A 17,915-nucleotide genomic window follows, 5' to 3' on the forward strand; every position below is an offset into this window, starting at 1 on the left:
CCACTGCAGATGGTTGTGAGCCACTATGTGGTTGGTGGAAATTGACCTCAGGACCTCTGAAAGAAGAGTCGGTGCTTTTAAGAGCTGGGCCATCTATCTCTCCAGCCTCTTTCTTGTCTCAATGCTTAGGCTTCAATGCTCTATATGGAAGGCACCAAGTTTGAGAAATCCTAGATGCCAGAGCCAGCAGAAAGAATCTGTCAGCACAGGGACTTTCTCAATCAGGACACATGGCTCAGCCAGCCTGGAGTCACTTTTCAATTCACTTCTCCCCTCTTTAGTGCCTCAGAGTGGTTGATCAAATGTCTGTCTCTCACAAGGCTGCTGTCTTCTCTCTATGGGACAGCTAGGTACAGCCTCGGTCACTGACACTCATGCCCCTCACAACCCACACAGACTGCAGATATACAGCAAGAGTCACTTCAGCCCCACTAGGAACTCCTGGAATTTGTGCCTGACAAATTCCCCTGGAACCCTGGTTATCTAACACCTTAGACCTCAATAAAAATCTGTCCACACTGCTCTCTCTTCTTTCATCCCCATCCCACTTCCCTCCCTCCTTCCCACTCTCTGTTCCTCCTGCTTCATATCTGCCCTCAATCTCCAAGACCCTACACTAAAACAAAGAATAAGCTGATGTTCTCAACATGCAGGAGATCTGGTGCAGGAGGACCTTGTGTTCTGGTGCAGGAGGACCTTGAGTTCTGGTGCAGGAGGACCTTGTGTTCTGTGTTAGACTGGGCTACACAGCAAGAGGTGTTTATCTTTTAAAGGCATAATTCTTAAATCTCTAGAATTAAAAATGGATAAGTAAAGTAAAGGAGAGATAGACGCTGATGTTTCTGTGTAGCTGGGAGGAAGATGAGACTTCTTCAGGATAACCATACTCTGGACAAAAACGCAGGAAGTACAGGAAGGAAAAAGCTATATACATAAGAGACTGACTATGTGCCTGGGTGCCCATTGCATCCTGCAGGACCTAGGAGGTAAACTGTATGGTCCTTCATTACATTTTAAAGTTTCTAGAACCATTTATAGCCTTGTGCCTGTCTTACCTTTCTCTAGATCTGACCCTGTCTCCTACCTGGGCTATTTCAGAACTGACCCTTTAGGCTTCAACTCTGTAAGATATGGACCACCACTGCTACACCCACTCCAGCCCTCAGATTTTTCTCTTGTTCCCTCCACTTTAGAGACCTTCCCCTTCACAGGTCAGAGTTCAGAGTTGTTAGATAACTGAAAAGATGTTTGGCAACTGGGTCTGTGTCCTCTTCTTAGGGAGTATTGCAGTAGGCAGTAGTATGGCCCTTTTATCCTCTGGATAATATGCTTTCAGTTTCTGGTTAGGGTTGGAAGGGCATATGGGTAGTTTCTGAACAAGTTAAATCAGTTATGTTGTACTTGTTAGTGTACCTTTTTCGTTGTTTATCTCTTTTTTGTTCTGAGTTGTTTTTTTTTTTAAAGGGGAGTTATACTTTTGTTTGAGACAAAGTCCCATTAGCCAAGATTTACCTCTAACTTGCTATGTAGCTGAGGATAATCTGAACTCCTGATACTCCTGCCACAGAACTAGATTTATTGATGCTAAAATAGAACCCATGGCCTCATGTTGTTAGGCAATCATTCTACCAACCAAACCACATCCGTACCACAGCATCGTTTCCATAAAGAATTAGGGCCTTTCTGTTATCTCCACAGGAGTGTGAGTTTGTGTGTGTGTGTGTGCCTCAGTATGCTCTATGTAGCTACTGGAAAAGTAGAAGTTGGTTGAGCTTTGCCCTAAACTCTAGTTTTACAAATACATGAAAACCTGTGTGGTTGCTCACACCTTAATTTTAAGATTTGGGAACTGAGATAGGATCTCTATGTATCTGAGACCTGCCAGGACTACACAATCAGAACCTGACAATAAAATAAAACTATCACCGTATTACTGAGCCCTTTATGGAACCTAGGGAAATGTGAAGAGTAGTGACCCATTGTGAAGCTCAGTTTTGTATCCTTAGTTGCTCCTGGCTATTTGTCATATGAATAGAGCATATAAAGTAAGTGTTGACTTTAGAGTTTCTCCTGAGGACTACCTGCTTCTTTCAATGCTAGATCCTTACAATGAATTTGTCATCTTGCTGAGTCCTTATACACAGGGACCAGGTGGCACTGTATATAGAAAATGCAGTAACAGACTAGGTGGACAAAAAATCCATAACCTTGTTGAGAACCATACTACCCCACATTTAGGGGCCAAAATGTCGGAGACCGCTCTATCAATGTTGGAACCCACACTGCCAAAAGCCTTGGGGGCTAAGTTGTTACAGCCCACACTGCCCCAAGCTGCTCTTGTCTGCAGGTCAGGGTTCAGCAAGAGAGAGAATGACAACAGACACGAAGAATGGAGACCAGACAGAGTGTGATTCAATCCCGTTTATTCTCAAGTCTCCCTTCTTCTCTCTTTCCAAGTCCCTTGTTCCTAGTCCAAGTCCCATGTCTCCAGTTCCTAGTCCCTAGTTCCTGATCCCTAGTGCCTCCAAGTTCCAAGTTTACAAGTTACTGAGTCTCAAGTCTCAAGTGTCTGTCTTCTGTCTGCCTCTTGCCTTTTATATGTCTCACTTCTAAGTCATACCTTTAAGTCTTATCTTTAAGTCACACCTTTAAGTCTCACACACCCAAGGGAAGATCCTGGATATCTCAAACAAGATGTTATCAGAGTATGCTCAGCTGTTGTAGGCTGTTGTAAACAAGTCTCTTGTCAGGGTATATGACTCAAGATGGCTGCAAGGATGATAGCCGCCTTCTGTTGGCTCCCCACAGGTCCCCCCTTTTAAATTTCTTTTTAAAAAGGAAAGGCTGGGAAAACTTATGGAAACTGTGTCTGCCTTAGGTCGAAACAAAGGACCCCAGCCTCCCTTTCTCGTCTTTGGATACTCAACAGCCTTTGGTTGAGCTCCTGTTTTAGGATGGTGAGGCTTCCCTTTTTAGGGTTTGAAGTGTTCTCTTACCCGTCATTGACTATCTGGCTTAGCGTGTAAATTAGGGGTTAATCCTCATTACTCTTGATGACAGAGGTTTTAGAATCCCCTACTTCCAGCCTCTAATAATGGACCTGTATGGGTTCATTTGAATAGCATCTATCTGTTGTCATACAAAAGCCATCAGTTTGTTGAACAGCATGGACCCGCGAGAGAAGAGATTTAACAATGCCTGAATAGTCAGTATAACAGCAACACTCTTTTTTAAGGGCAACACATAGCTCCTCTATCCAAGAAGTAAAAAATATAAGCCTCTTTTATTCTGTTTACAAATGTGTTATAGCAAAATCTAAATCTATAGAAATACAGAATTGATCATAGCTTTGATATTAACAAAACAAGTAAAGAAATCCCTGTTCCTGCTCCAGTCAATCTCAAATCCAAAAAACAACTATAGTAACTGTGGTAGTGGGTTTTCTCCTGGGTCTAAACAATGTTCCCCACTAAATCATAAGTTGGGGGAACTAAGAGTTCAATAGAGCCACCCTGGAGGTATGGGTGGTGATGTCTCCTTCCACATTGAGGACTTCCCAAGTCAGGTTTGCTGGTTGATCTGTTTCAGTTTGAAGGCAACTGAGAAGCATCTTCATGTTTCCTGCAAAGAAAAAAATACACTTCTCAGGGGGTTTCTCCTCCCTGGATTTGTTATTGATGCCTATTTGTTTAATCAGTCTCTCTGGCAGCCAGCGTGCAGCATCTGCAGTTTGGGAATATATGCAGACAGAACCTCTTCCCCAGATAAACACTAGATTTGGCTCATTCCAGATTCCAGTTAATAGGTCTTTCCAGAGGACTGTTGCAAAATTCTTTTTGATATCAGGATGCCAGAATCTATCTGCAGCAGATTTTCCTTCAGAATCCAAAGTTTAAAAATTTAAAATAAAGAGCGTGTGTTGAAGGATATTTCTGGGGGATCCCTTGGTAGGGTACCATTCCCCATTTTTAATTTTTTCAAATTGACATTTAATGGTTCAATGCACCCTTTCTACCATTCCTTGGCCCTGTGGATTATATAGAATACCCGTTTTATGTAGTATTCCCAATTTTTCACAGAATTGGCAGAAACTGGAGCTTGTATACCCTGGGCCATTGTCAGTCTTTATCTATTTAGGCACACCAATACAGCAATTGTAGCAAGCAAATGAGTGATCACATGCTTGCTTGTTTCTCCAGATTGTAATGTCACATAAATGAAACCACCTTATGTATCTACACATACTTGTATATATTTTTGATTGCCTAATTCCTTATAATGAGTAACAGCCATTACCATGGACCTCAACAGGATGAATAATCCCTTCTTCACTTTTTCCTAATCCTTTCCCTGGGGAAAATCCAGAGTTTACCATTTGAGCCATGATTACTTCATTAGGGCTGCACATAATCAATCCCAACTGGGATAACAGATCTCTGCCTGTTAATGGGGAGGCCAGGGATGACATAGGGTTGTATATTCCCTGTATTTCCTTCTTTATCTTTCCATGTCAGCACCTTAGAGCTTTGTTGTGGATTTTGACTTTGGCCAATACCCCGTAGATTAGTTAAGGTTGGGGTCAGAGGCCAGGGGTCAGGTCAATCACTTTGTTTTAGGATAGTTACATCAGCTCCTGTGTCAACCAAGCCTTGGAATGCCTTTCCATCCAGCCATAGTGTCATCATAGGTTTTTGTTTAAATATAAGCTGTACCCAGTATGCATCAAAGGAACCAAAGCCTTGATCCCCTCTCTTAGGACTCTTATATTTGTGATTAGTAGGGAACAATGGAAATAACAATAGTTGAGCTATCCTCCTTCCTGTAGGAATTGTGACTATATTCTGAATTGTCTGGGCCATTACCTTAATCTCACCCTGATAATCATTATCTATAACTCCAGGAAAAATTTGTAGTCCCTGCATAGTAGTACTGCTTCTTCCCACTATCAAGCCAAACATGTTTGGAAATTGCGGTTCAAACACTCCAGTGGGTAAGGCTTGAGGTCCCATTTCTGGGTTAATACTGTGTGGGTGGCAGAACTGAGGTCTAGTCCTGCACTTCCTGGTGTTGCTCGACTAAGTTCTGAAAGAGATTGTTGTTTGCTGGTATAAAACTGACTGCTCCATAAGCCTGTTTTGGCTTGTGTTGGTTCGGGGCCTGGAGCTGGACTCTGTTCCCATTTCCCTGATCATAGAAAAGGGTGTTTCCTTCTGTGTCTCTTTTGGACCTACATTCACTAGCCCACTGCCTTCCATGTTTGCAAAGTGGGCAGAGCCCAGGCTGATTTCTGGGCTGTCTCTGGGTTAACTCATGTTCTACCTTGCAATCTCTTCAAAGTGTCTAGGCTTGCCGCATTTAAAACAGGCCGTTTGGTTTCTACTAGCCAAAAAAATCCCTTACTGATTGTCCTTGCATGGCAGTCGCCATAGCTAAGCCCTGTTGGTAGGAGGGACCTATGTCAGAACAAAGTCTGATATACCCCATAAGGTCTGTCTTTTTCCTGTAGGGTCTAATGGCCACTTGGCAGGCAGGATTGGCATTTTCATATGCAAGTTGTTTCACATAATCTACTCCTGCCTCTTTATTACCAAAAATCCTCCCTGCTGTTGTCATTAATTGATGGACAAAATCAGAAAATTATTCATCAGGTCCTTGTCTGACTGCTGTTAAGGATGCACCAGGGTCCCCTTTTGCCGGGAGTTTACACCAAGCCTTCATGGCTGCATTTTGAATTTGAGTGAATAAGCCTGGGTCATATTGCATCTGGTTATCACTAGAAGCAAATTGCCCTTCTCCTACTAAGTCATCAAAGAACCAACCATTGCCTGCCTGAATGTTTCTCCTAGCTGTTTCTTTACAATTCTCATGATACTCTGATTTCCAAACAAGATAGTCACCACCACTAAGAACTGCTCTCACAAACGTATTCCAATCGCCAGGAGTCAGCCACTTCTCTATGGCAGACTCTAAAATTGCAAGAGTAAAAGGAGCAGTGGCACCATATTGTGATACTGCATTTTTAAATTCCTTAATAATTTGAAAATTAAACCCTGTGTGAGGTCTCCAAGCAACCTGTTGATCTTTTCTGGTCTCAGAAACAGGGAAAGCCTCAGCATCTTCCTTCTCTGGATGATCTGTGGCTAATCTAAAGCTAGATGATAGGGGCTGCCTTTGGACTCTGGGTTGAGGAACACAAGGAGCAGGGGGATTTTTGCAGTTTACCTGTTGAGACATCTTCCTTGTCTTTAATTTTTGTAGCTGATTAATTAAGTCCTGATACTCTTTTTCCAACTCTATTTGTTGTTTAAGAAATTTTTTTTCCTGTAACTCCCTTCTGAGATCTATAACCACCATCTCCATTGAGGGAGCATTTGGAGATGGAGGCGCATAGGGAGGGGGATCTTTGGGAAGAGAGCCATTCAGGGTCATAATGTTCGGCTGCCTCTTCCTCTAGGTCAGCACAATCTGGCTCTGACAAATCGTCATCAACCTTTGGTTGTATTTTAAATTTTAATTTCAGATAAATATGTTTCTTTTTATTTTGAACATGAAAGATAGTATTTAAGGAATGAAGCCAAAGCAGACAATTAACACACGTGAGCAGTAAACAGCAAAATAAAAACAGAGACTTAAGTTCAGGCTGACTTATTTCTTGTCCCATTTTCATTATCATGATTTACCTTTCTCAACGAGGCAGATTCCCACTGTGATCACCTTCATTTCACTTCTGAATTTTCAGCAGATCCTTCTTCCAGTAATGTCCCTCACTGGGTCTCTTGTTCTTGCTGCCCCACGTTGGGTGCCAAAGTGTTGAGAACTGTACTACCCCATGTTTGGGGGCCAAAATGTCAGGGGCCACTTTATCAATGTTGGAACTCATACTGCCAAAAGCCTTGGGGGCTAAGTTGTTAGAGCCCACACTGCCCCAAGCTGCTCCGGTCTGCAGGTCGGGGTTCAGTAAGAGAGAGAGTGACAACAGACACAAAGAATGAAGACCAGACAGAGTATGCTTCAATCCTGTTTATTCTCAAGTCTCTCTTCTTCTCTCTTTCCAAGTCCCTTGTTCCTAGTCCAAGTCCCAAGTCTCCAGTTCCTAGTCCCTAGTTCCTAGTCCCTAGTTCCTAGTCCCTAGTGCCTCCAAGTTCCAAATTTACAAGTTACGAGTCTAAAGTCTCAAGTGTCTGTCTTCTGTTTGCCTCTTGCCTTTTATATGTCTCACTTCTAAGTCACACCTTTAAGTCTTATCTCTAAATCACACTAAGTCACACCTTTAAGTCTCACACACCTGGGTATCTCAAACAAGATGTTATCAGAGTGTGCTCAGCTGTTGTGTACAAGTCTCTTGTCAGGGTATATGGCTCAAGATGGCTGCAAGGATGATAGCCACTTTCTGTCAGCTCCCCACATAACCGCTTGTTCTATCATGTGTAGGGAAGATAGATGATAGAGAGAGGGGGTTAGAGAGGTTCCACTGAAATAAAACCCTGGGACCTTTTGTGCATCCAGCTTTCGTCAGTGAACTTCACAAATAGAACTTGGAAGAGTGTGTGCTCATGCTGGTTAATATTTCAAGGGAACTCAGTTTCTCAGATCCTACAAGTGAAAAACCTAATTTCCTTCCCCCTCTTATTTCTTTTTCCTTATCCTCCCCCTCTTCCACCACCTCCTCCTCTTCCTTGTCCTTCTTTTTAGCGACAGGGCCTTGCTATATTACTCAGGCTGGCCATGAAGTCTTGTTCTCAAGCCTCCTCAGTGGCTGAGATTACAGATATCATTGCTCCCAGCTCTACCTCTCCCATTGGTCTAGATCTATCTAACAATCTTGATTCAGCAGACTTTACTGCCCTAACCCCATTTTACAACCCCTTACTGTTATATTGAACAGACATATGGTCCTTATTGTCCAGACCAGCTGGACAATCAAGTGGGACCCTTAGACCCTGTGGAGAGGTCTGAGATGCAAGAGAAAATAAGGAGGCACAGCAAGTCAAGAAGTCTGATCAAGCTGGCAAAATTTTTATTGTTCACACAGGTTATATACTCTAAAAACAGGATATGGGGAGGGGTAGGAAAGGAAAGAGGGCTTTGTAGGTGGAGGAAGTGGGCTGCAGCTGCAGGGTCTAACTAAGTTATTCTCACAAAGCCTTTCCGTTACCAAGGGTTCTGAAAACATCTATCTAGCAGGATGTTGGCTAAATCTAGAGATCAGGAGGAAGGGTTACTAAGGCAGGTTGCTATGAGGCCTTGTTTGAAGTTCTGAGAACTGAGAAGTGAATCATGGAAGGTAAGCAGAAAGAAGAATAGTAGATAGGAGAGTCAAGGATGAGTGTTTGCCAAGAGTAAGGCTTTGCCATGGCTTCCCACACCTTATGATTGATATTGAACTAAAGGCATAAAATCCTAATGCCAACCTGAAAAGTGTGCACGTGTTCCCAGGTAGGGTGACCTATGTGCTTGTAAGCCTATCACTTCTGAAGGGAAGGCAGGTAGATCAGGAGTTCAAGGACAGCCTTGACTACACAGCATGCTTGAGATCAGCCTGGACTACATAAGATCCTGTCGCAAAAGTTAAAAAAATAAAAGTAGAAAGGATGTTAAGAAAGGCTACTGTTGCCGGGCAGTGCTGGCGCACGCCGCCAGCACATGGGAGGCAGAGGCAGGTGGATTTCTGAGTTCGAGGCCAACATGGTCTACAGAGTAAGTTCTAGGACAGCCAGGGCTACACAGAGAAACCCTGTCTGGAACAAACAAAAACAACAAAACAAAAACAAAAAAAGGCTACTGTAGCAGGAAGATGCTCTAAGTTTAAATCAGAAAACTCTCTGGGGCAGAAGAGACAAACCCTTCCTATGCCAGGGTGTGAGGAAGAGGAAGGTGGTTGTAAAAAGGAGGTGACAATAATGTCATGAGGGCGTTTAAACTCAACATGCTGTGTCTCGCACACCTTAACCAATGCTGGGAGCCAGCATGTTGTGGGTGATTAGGTGCATCAGTGGAGTTTAGGGGTGTGGTGGTTTAAATTAGAAAGGCAGCCATAGGCTGATAGATTTAACTCCTAGTCACCAGAAAGTGGCACTAATTAAAAGGATTATTAGATGATGCCTGTTTGGAGGGAAAGTATCCCTAGGAGTGGGCATTGAGGTTCCAAAAAGCCCCTTCCTTACCCAGAGACTCTTTCTTGCTGCTGCCCATGGATCTGGGTGTAGACCTCTCAGCTACTTCTCCAAGACCTTGTTCCAACATGCTTCCTGCCATGCTGATAATAAACTAAATCTCTGATACTGTATATGAGCCCCAAGTACATATGTTCTTTTATAAGAGCTGTTGTGGTTGTGGCTTCTCTTAACAGCAATACAAAAGTGACTAAGTCAGAGGTCAGTACCATGGTACCACCAGTAGAGGACTGCTGAGGCAGGACTGGACCATGCTGCTTGTTGGTGTAGTGTGGGCTTAGGGGGTCTGGATTAGTAAAACAGTTCAACATTTAAAGCAAGGCTTAGCAGGCCATCCTACTAGGAGCATGGAAGATATGGTGCTGAGGGTGATCTCAACTGTGGAGATTTCAATGGGCAACTGCTTTAAATTCTGAAAAGGCTTGTTCTGCAATTAAGCATTTATTAGATCTTATGGACATTATGGGAATAACTGTACAAATTAAGACTGAAGATGCTCCAGCCTATGTCTCTAGTAAAATTAATCAATATTTTGTATATTATAAAAGTAAAGCAAATTATGGGTATACCACACAGTCCTATGGGACAAACAATGTTAGATGATTCTACATGTAATTTAAAGGACATACTCAACAAACAAAAGGGGGTAACAACCCCCCACACACAGATAGATTATATACTGATTTATTGACTTTAATTTCTTGTATGTTAATGAACAAAAACAAAAGGTACTGAGAGACATTGACTTATGAAAAAACTACTGAACTAAACCAACCTGTGTACATTACAGATGTCTTTACATCCAAGTGCAGGGAAGGAAACCTGTTGTGCTGGGGGAGAGGCTTTGTATATGTTTCCACAGGAAAAGAGAAGCAATGGGTTCCTTCCATAATGGTAAAAATCAGATATGACAGGGGAAGACCTCCTTGAAGATCTCAGCTACAGATAAGAAAACAGAAATAAAGAGAAAGAATGATAGAGATTATTTAGGAACAAAACTTTAAACTTGTCAAGATAGGATAGATAATAGAGTAAGTTTTTCTAAACTGTCAAATTCAAATGAGCTGGACATTGTGAATGAAACTCTTACATGATAGTTTTTGTAACTGTTTCAGAATTGCTTTTATTATATATAGTTTATTATTGTAAGACAAAAGGCCCTTTATTGAACTAAAAGGGAGAGAAGTCAGGATTAGTCTGTGAGCTGTGTATTCAGAAGCTGAGTTCTATGCCCCTATTCAGACTGAAACCTAATCTTAGGGCAGTGTACTAATTAATATGTTGTAAAGAATGTTCCCCAATACTCCCTGGTTGGTTAATACAAGGCTGGACCCTATGGCTGGGCAGAGGATACAGGAAGGGAATTAGGATTGAGTGGAGGGTCTCAAGGGAGATCACGAGCAGAAGAAAGTGGAAGTGGAAGGGGAAGGAAGTCGACATGAGATGGGATGGGCTAGGAGCATGTTGAAGAGAACTTCACCCTGAGGACAGACAATAGCAGAAGCTGCCCAGGCAGAACTGACTGGCAAGTGATAGGGCATCTAATTGGGTGTTAACAGCTTGGGAGGTGTAGTCTGGCTCAGATCCTGCCAAGCATAGTACACATTATTAATAAATTATAGTAATAAATTATAGTATCTTTGTGTCATGTTCTTGAAAGCTAAACTGAAAAGGTAGGGAAGAAAACCCCAACAGATATTAAGAAACAACAGAGGGCATAGCGACACCCCCTCCCAAGACAAATACAATATGATAACTACAGAACCAAAAATCAAAGTACAACTAGAGACTTTCCCAGTACTATGAACTTCGATGGATCAGGTCTGTGTTTTTATTTTGGCAGCTGGTGCTGTATACAATGCTGAGCTTTATAGCTTTATTAGTACTTCCATCATGGAATCAGTTGTGCTAAGGTCTGAGGCCCTGTTACATTCCCCACTAGTCTACGCAAATGAGTCAAATCATGGACTCATACTGCTGTATAGTAAGATGCAGAACCCCTCACGTTATCCAATCAGAATGAGAACAAAAGGGCCACCACTGCAGTAGCAGAGTCTTATTGTCTTAGCTTGGGGAACCAAGAGAACTCAGACAGGTACCAAGTATATAAAATCAATCAATCAATCTCTCTCTCTCTCTCTCTCTCGCTCTCTCTCTCTCTCTCTCTCTCTCTCATCTTCCTCAACCATGACAATTTTTTTCTAGCAACTCCTGATCAACTAGAATAGAAACAACAGGTTTCTCCCAAAGCCATGCACAGCCCTTTATCTCATGAGAAGTAACTCTAAGACCCTCTGATTTTGTAGGACCACTTCTGCAAAGGAGACGAATTGTTGTTTTTATTCAATGGAAACTTTAATGTTTGTAGGTCCTGATCAACCTGTCTACTTTTCTTTATCTCCCATGACAAAGGCTAATGTGCCAATAGCTGTTGGGGTGGCTCAGCCAGAAGTAGGATGTGAACAGGAAAAACCCTTCCTTTCTTTGTTTCTATCTTCCTTCTTTTCTTTCTTTCTTTCTTTCTTTCTTTCTTTCTTTCTTTCTTTCTTTCTTTTTTCTTTCAGTCCAGGGTCCATGTTAAAATATATCATTTCTGACTTTTCCACTAGGTAAAGCATCAGAAGGGGCACATTTAATCAAGCCATTAGTATATGCCCACCAAGTAGTCTCAGGGGCCTAGCAATATTGCTTTTGTCCAGAGACATTGACCTGCAAGGCAGAATAGCAGGCAACAGAATAAGGGGACGTGTTTAGGTTAAAAGTGTTGTGTATTAGACAAGTTTTAGTCCCTTATAAGTTCTCTAACATTAATTTAGTCTGCTCCCAGGTATAATGTATTTGGGGCTGATAGTCTGGTTAGTCCCTATCCCTATGTAATTTTGGGGTTGGGTGTCTAAGTGTAACCAGCAATCCTGGCTAACTTCTGGCTGGGACTGATCAACTCTATCCCCAGAGTACTTTCCCGTGGCATAGTCTGATTCCTCAGGTATCCCCTGCATCCCAAAGGCCAGAATCTTTCTAATGGAATTTTCAGATTTTTAGTTTTATGGCCATTGGATTGCGTGTTTCTTTTGTACATTCCCTAGGAGTGGCTTTCATTATTCATCTATGTTTTCAGGAAGCCTGTTTTACAACCCCAAGTTTTGCAAAAAGAAACTGTCTGGGCCGGGTAGTGGTGGCGCACACTTTAATCCCAGCACTTGGGAGGCAGAGGCAGGTGGATTTCTGAGTTCGAGGCCAGCCTGGTCTACAGAGTGAGTTCCAGGACAGCCAGGGCTACACAGAGAAACCCTGTCTCAAAAAACCAAAAAAAAAAAAAAAAAAAAAAAAAAAAAAAAAAAAAAAAAAAAAAAAAAAAAAAAAAGAAAAGAAAGAAAGAAACTCTCTTGTTCCTGGAAACTAGGGAGTCCAAACATAGGGCATGCATAGAAACTCTACATTCTTATTCTTATTCTTATTCTTTTTTTTTTTTTTTTTTTTTTTTTTTTTTTTTTTTTTTTTTTTTTTTTGAGACAGGGTTTCTCTGTGTAGTCCTGGCTGTCCTGGAACTCACTTTGTAGACCAGGCTGGCCTCGAACTCAGAAATCCGCCTGCCTCTGCCTCCCAAGTGCTGGGATTAAAGGAGTGCTCCACCACCACCAGGCGAAACTCTACATTCTTATTTCAAAAGATAAACTTCCATGTCTTTCCCTTTTCCAATATAACCCGACATTTAAAGTGGACATCAGTGAGCAAAAGACAAGATGAAATGTGAGCTGCTGGTCTGTAGCTACATTATCTATCACCTTCCCTCTGTCCTTCTTAGTTCCCAGATCCAGGCCTGAGGGCTGTGGAGGTGGAATCATGACCCCGTATTCACATCAAACATAAGTCTCATAAGGGAAAGTGGAGCAGCATGGGTGGAAGGCTCAGGTCTCAAACACACCTTAAGTTTGATGGGCCCATAGTGTGGGGGAGACCATTTGCCAGCAGCAGCTGTGGCTTCCGGTTTCTTGGCCTGGGTGTGGTGCATCCATGGTGTAAAGCCAGCTACAGTCACCACATAAGGAGTGGAGAGAATCACCATGGCAACATCCAGGCAGGCATGGTGCAAGAGGAGCTTCATACTTTCATCTTCATCTGAAAGTAGCTAGAAGACTGGCTTCCAGGCAGCTAGGACAAGGATCTTAAAGCCCACTGCAACCATGACACACTTCTTCCAACAAGACCACACCTACTCTCACAAGGTCATACCTCCTGATAGTGCCACTCCCTGGGCCAAGCATATTCAAACCACCACAGCATCCATCTTGGTACCCAATAGCAATTTTACTCTGACTCCAGTCCCTGGAAGAGAAGTTTCCTATAACCCTGACTCAGTGACCTTCACCCAGCCATGGCCACCTCTTTTGTTGGTTACGGTTGTATGGCTAACTGCTCTTTTGGCTTCTGTAACCTGCTCCTGCAGACATTCAAGGACTATTCTGAGATTTCCTTGGACAGCTCTTGGTTTGCTTGTGCAGATACTCAAGGTCTTCTTAAGAATCTCACATTTTAAAATCCTTCTCTCAATCTACCCCATTTGGCTGGACAGTCTCTAGTTTGGCTCAGGTATTGGTGTCCTGTTGGCAGCTACAATAAATAACAATAAACTGTAACTAATTACAGTTGTAATCTGAATTAAGTCTGTGCTCTTTTTCAGAGCAATCTAACTCTATAACATGGGGACTAAGGGAAGCTTTATATACCTGGGCTAAACCCACTTTGGTGGTCACAGGACACAGACTTCCTGATCCATACATACCTCAAAAGGTGCCTGTCTGGGAGGTGAGATGACTCAACATTTAAATAATGCTTCATGTGCAAACTGACAACCTAAGTTTGATCCTTGGAACCTATACAAAGGTGGAAGACCAGTACTAATACCACAGGGTTGTCCCCTGACCCCTAGACACATTTCAAGGTATGAGTGCAGACACATAATACACATAGAGTAATGATATTTTACAAATTAATGTAGTTACCCATTTCCTTAGAGATATCCTAAGTTATTAAAGTAAACTGACAGGGCTCAGTAGCTGGTTGCATTTCTAACAGGATAAAGGAGAGAATGGAATTTATCTGGGTCAGCCCTTATATTTAAGGCCCATTCAATTCATCCTGCAAGAGCATCTGTGTGTGAGAAATGTGTCACAGGAAACTCCTCACCTATAGAAGTGTGGGCATCAGAGCTCATGTCTTAGAGGAGTCTCTCAAACAAATACTACAATATATAAAAATATCTAGTCACAGAAAAGCCAGATGTGGTTATAAATGGTCTATTTCACCATTTATCACAGATCATATATTTTAAACTATCCCTGCCCCGACTTGCCTTGGGATGGGATGCTGACTGCTGCGCTGAGGTCAGTGAGAAGGCGACCATCACAGCATCCCAGGACTGGGTGGAAGCAACAGAACTTAAAAGTAAGTCAAGAGAGTCCTGCCCACCGCCATGCCACCTGTCGTGGGTAGGGAAAGACGCCCATAGACCTGCCCTCCACGGTCAACACGTTCAGACCATAGACACAGGGCCATGCCTGCCACCATGCTGAACAAAAGTAGTAGGAGGAAGACGTTCCTGGCTCTGCCCTCTGCCATTCCACTGGAGAAAGGTGCTCACAGAGACCCGCCCTCAACTACAAGGAGCTGGCAGGTACAGGACACACAGAGCTCTTCCTGCCTTCATGGAACACAGAGTAGTTGGAGTAAGACATTCTGAGACTGGCTCTCTGCCATTTCTGTGGGTCACTGGCAGAGAGAGAAGCCCAGAGATCTGAGAACTGCTGTATGGCTCAGGCAGGCCATAGACACACAGAGGCCAGCCTTCTTTCTGTGCGGCACAGTGCAGGAAGCAGAAAATGTCCATAGACCCGCCCAGCTCCATGCCACATGGGCGGACTGTAGATACCTAGGGGCCCTTCTGTCGCCACCGAGGTCCACCAGCCGTGTGATCAACCTGAAGCAGGAGCTGCTACAAGGTATAAGTGTGGATAGAAAGAGAAGCAGAACAGTTTGAGCATTGTGAAGGGAGATGGAACTGGAGGTGCGAGGGAGAGGAATAGTCTGTTGAGAGTAGCCAGACCTTGAAGCCATATTGAAGTCCCTGACAATGCAGCCACTGAGGGCTATATCGGGGCCCGTGGAGGTCTGTCAGTATCCATGGCTCATATCATCCCCAGAGATCACGGGAAGGTCCTGGCTCTGGGCAGCAGCCTCCTTGGAACCACTTGGATGTCCAAGGACCTGTGCAGAACTGTCCTCGCCCCTCACTGGCTCTGGAGAGCTTGGTCCACCTCTTGCGCATGAGCGGCAGCACTTAGGAGAGACTCTTAGAGCTGGCCTGCGATGTTGCCTGGGTAGCGTAGTGGAACTGGCCTGGTGAGTAGTGAGGGATTGGCAAGCAGGTCCAGGGTCTGAGTATGGTAATGCTGACCCGCCCCCATCTGCTGTAGGTGGAATGGCCACTGGGGTAATGCCCTACCCCAAGACACCCATCGACACATGCAGCAGCTTGCTATGGTGAGTTGAGGGATAGAGGTCGTGAGAGCCAGAGAGCTTCCCCCAGCCCTCGATGATTACTTCTGGGCCCTGCACCTCAACTGGGAAGCACAGTGGATCTACCTTTGGTGACATGGGTGCAGGTAAGCTGCCCTAAGGGCACAAGAGGAAGAGAGGTGACTATGCCTCTCGCCAATGGCAGCATTGGGTGGCCTTATCGGAGCAGTACTTGAAGAGATTGCCCTGGTGATATGGATAAGGGAGAGCAGTGGGCTGACCAGCTCAACAACCACCCAGACCTAGCCCCAGAGCTTTGTGTGGTCCACCCAAAATTCATCACCTGTGAACTGTTGAGACTCATGAAAGGGCCAGTCCTTATTATTCAAAGCTGCATGACACAGGGCAACAACATGATAACCAAGAGGAGTCCTATTGACAATCCAATATGGATGGTGTCACAGGAGTCAGGGACCTGGAACCAGATCACTGACTCACTGCAATGAAGACGTGTTGTCAGAGGGGATACTGTGAGACACATCGGGACAGAGTACAGCTTCCACCATGACATGGATTCTACACTTTGTTTTGTGTTCTTTGTGTCCCCTGTTTGTGTTTCTGTTTCAGTTTGGGGCGGGGAGAGTTTGGAAGGGCAGAGGGTGGATATGAAGGGAAAGGAAGATGAGTGGGACTGGAGTATGTGATATTAAACACCCGAAAAATCAATAAAAAGTTTAAAAAACAAAACAACAACAATAAAAACCTCTTACTGCTGACCATGCAGACCAACATTGCTGTTTTGGTTATAGAAAAGTGTATTGTTTTGAGAATTGTATATTGCAGAATACACAGCCTTGGTGTATCTACTCATCAAGCATACTGAGCAGACCTGCCCAAACCTCCGATGTCCTGGAATTCCATCTGGATTTAATGAAGACACAGCATCAGAGGCTTATCAACTTACTCTTCTCCCCACCCCTCTTCTAAAATCTCAACGCCCTTAATCAGCTTGAAGAAGTTAAAGAAGAGTCAGCGCCCCTATTCCCTGAGCTTGGGGACTAATGTGGTTAATATTGGTCTGTCTTTCTAGGGAAAAGTAGTGGTTTTGTTGGAACAGGGGGGATTAGCTAGGACTTATTGCATAGCCATAACCTATTGGTAGAAATCTGTATAATTATTATCAAGATGAAGTTACAATTTCTTAAATGGTACAAAATTTACTTTGATTTCAAATTTAAGGTTTTCATTGGTATGAGCCTCTTATTAATATAAAAATGAGATGAATATTGATACTCTCATGGGCATTGTGCCTGTATAACACATTTAGGAATACAAGGCCTAGACCCAGCCCTTTTTTAACTGATTTGGGACGGTTAACCTATGAGTTAAGGGACTATAGCAAATTCATGGTTTTGAGTTTATTGTTAGGGTGTTTTCCATATTTTATTTAGAAATAGCTGAGAGGAGTGAACAGACAACAGTCCAGGTTACCTTACATGGATAGTTGGTTTTCAAAACATCAGAAGTCCATAGAACTGATGCTACAAATATTTATATATTAATATTCATTTTGATTAGAGACCTGTCTGCTCCTGACAGCTTCCTGTCGTGGATTCTAAGAAGAAATTGAGCATCCTTAGAGATACTCCAGTTGTGCGGTGACAGCCACTAGGCAAGAATTGCCTCTCTCCATCTACAGACAAATTACTGTCCAGAAAAGGACACACATGCAGAATAGTCGACTGATTATATCTGCCTAGACAGAGTAATCAGCCCTTAATAATCCTGCATCACTAAGGTCTGTCAGATGATTCTGGGCCAGAAGGCTGAAGATTTGATGCTCCAACGTTAGGTAGTATAGGGGCTTTTCAGGTGTTCAGTGCTCTCTATAAATTGGCTAAGTTTTAGAAGCTATGCTTAGTGCTTCCCATAACTTCAGTTAACTCAGTCATTCTGGATTTCTGATGGGGTTGAAGACCTATAGTCTCATAACCAATCCTGGCTATTTACTTTGAGAGAAAAGATCTGAGTAGATTGTTATCAGCTGACATTCATTCTAAAGCCAAAAAGCCAGGATCAAAAGTAAGTGTTTTAGTTAGAAGAGATGACAGAGGTTCTGGTTAGTCAACAGAATGATGGACTGGGTATTAGGACTATCTTGTACCTCACTGGTACAATTAGGAATAAGTCTAATTGTATTTTGAGAGAAAAGTTCTACTTTAACAG

At 43.2% G+C, this 17,915-nt stretch overlaps 1 long non-coding RNA gene across 4 annotated transcripts in view; it reads left to right on the top strand.

Annotated features, from left to right (window-relative positions):
• Positions 1-17,824, top strand: part of LOC143443247 (uncharacterized) — a 42,703-nt gene extending 24,879 nt beyond the window's left edge. For 2 of the 4 annotated variants that reach the window (XR_013112039.1, XR_013112037.1), the window contains one exon: positions 14,492-17,824. This is a non-coding gene — a long non-coding RNA (uncharacterized LOC143443247). The remainder of the gene's footprint in view (positions 1-14,491) is intronic. The other 2 variants (XR_013112040.1, XR_013112045.1) reach the window with 2 other exon arrangements.
• The last annotated feature ends 91 nt before the right edge of the window (positions 17,825-17,915 follow it).

The sequence above is a fragment of the Arvicanthis niloticus genome, chromosome 1, assembly GCF_011762505.2.
Source record: "Arvicanthis niloticus isolate mArvNil1 chromosome 1, mArvNil1.pat.X, whole genome shotgun sequence".
Lineage (NCBI taxonomy): Eukaryota > Metazoa > Chordata > Mammalia > Rodentia > Muridae > Arvicanthis > Arvicanthis niloticus.